Source organism: Chrysochloris asiatica, unplaced genomic scaffold, assembly GCF_000296735.1.
Source record: "Chrysochloris asiatica unplaced genomic scaffold, ChrAsi1.0 scaffold00003, whole genome shotgun sequence".
NCBI classification, from domain to species: Eukaryota; Metazoa; Chordata; class Mammalia; order Afrosoricida; family Chrysochloridae; genus Chrysochloris; species Chrysochloris asiatica.
The window spans coordinates 12,862,976-12,864,584 of record NW_006408521.1 but is presented as its reverse complement, the minus strand read 5'-3'; the positions used below and the strand labels follow the sequence as shown (position 1 = coordinate 12,864,584).

General features: G+C 40.0%; 1 pseudogene; it reads right to left on the bottom strand.

The window, feature by feature from the left end:
* Positions 1 to 787: 787 nt before the first annotated feature.
* On the bottom strand, positions 788 to 1,405 carry LOC102837998 (annotated as a pseudogene).
* Positions 1,406 to 1,609: the final 204 nt, after the last annotated feature.

Here is a 1,609-nt window from a genome sequence, read left to right as displayed (position 1 = left end):
TGGTTAAATCCTGAACCACACAGATACCTCCCTAGGTCATTTCATCGGGTACTATGTGGCAAGCATATTGGATGCGGCACACTCAAATGGCTTGGGTATAATGTAAGGTTATATTTCCCTTTAACCATAGAATTAAAATAATGTTATCACCATACAGTTGGATATTACTTCCAATAGGGACAATACTTATTAAACATACCTTCAATTGTTTTGTTACATAGTGTGCAACAAATTACAATATTCTGCAGCCACAAATTATATACAGAGTATGAAGAAACTATTAATCAGATAGTGTAATCTTTCCATTTGCAACCCTACAAGGAAGAACTAGCAAACCAGGTCTTACATAAAACATCTCACTAAGCCTTATGGTGGAAAGTGACAGACACTGGTAGTGCTGTTTGATACAAAATGGCTAAACGTCATCTTCAGAAGACTAAATAAACCCGACATCTAAACATGCCAATATAAACATCAAAACAAAATCTTTTCTAACCAACCACAGGGAAACAGTCTGATATCAGCAAAGCAACAAAGAATACACACATTATTTATAAACCAGCACACAAAGGTTTAAGACAGTTCTGATAATCAAGTTAGCTGTCTTGAGTCAAGGTAATAAAAAATTTTTAAAGTCAGTATTGACCATTTACTATCTCAGACCTTTATGGAGACGGTAAGAATCTGTTGTAGTGCCGCTACATTCAGTACAATTCAGGCAATTTTGTTTTTTCACTTGGGTTCAGGCTGCAAATTCATTGTTGTAAAAAAAGGACGGAGGCAAATTTTAGCAGCGAACGCCGCCTGACGGCTTGACTGGAGTGCTCTGAGTTTTAACTTTGGACTTCTCTGCACCACCAGCTGTTGCTACAGGGCCCATCCACTGTTTAATCTCAGCTGCCATTATCGTAAAAGACTGGTCTACATGCATTGCATTTTCAGCACTGATTTCCAAAAATGGAATTCCAAGGGAATCGGCAAATTCCTTTGCTGTTGTGTAGTCTACTCGTTTCTTTGTGGTCAGATCACATTTATTTCTTAGCAAAAATCTGTTGACCTTTTCACTGGCATAAAGATCGATTTCCTGCAGTCACTGTTAAACATTATTGAAGGACTCCTGGTCTGTCACATCATACACAACTATGATGCCATGGGCTCCTCTGTAATAACTGGACGTGATCGGTCGAAATCTTTCTTGGTCTGCTGTGTCCCATATTTGAAGCTTGAGTGTTTCCCCATCTATCCCTATAGTTTTTATTTTGAAATCCACACCAATTGTGCTGATCTAGCTTTCTGTGTATGTATCATCTGCAAACCCAAGGAGGAGGCAAGACTTTCCAACCCCAGAGTCCCCAATCAGAAGAAACTTGAATAAATAATCATATTCAGGAGTCATGCTGGACATGTCACTGAAGCTGCTGCCACGACTGCCACCCTTGCAGCCACCACCCTGACTCTCCATGCCATGGGTAATCAAAGGAAAAGAATGAGATACTGTTCCGGGAGAGCAAACTTCTCCCCTGACTTCATCCCTCTAGAAGACAATCAGCAGCAGCCACCACTCAGCTATCGCTTCCACCCAAAATCACTTATCTTTATTTTAAAGCAC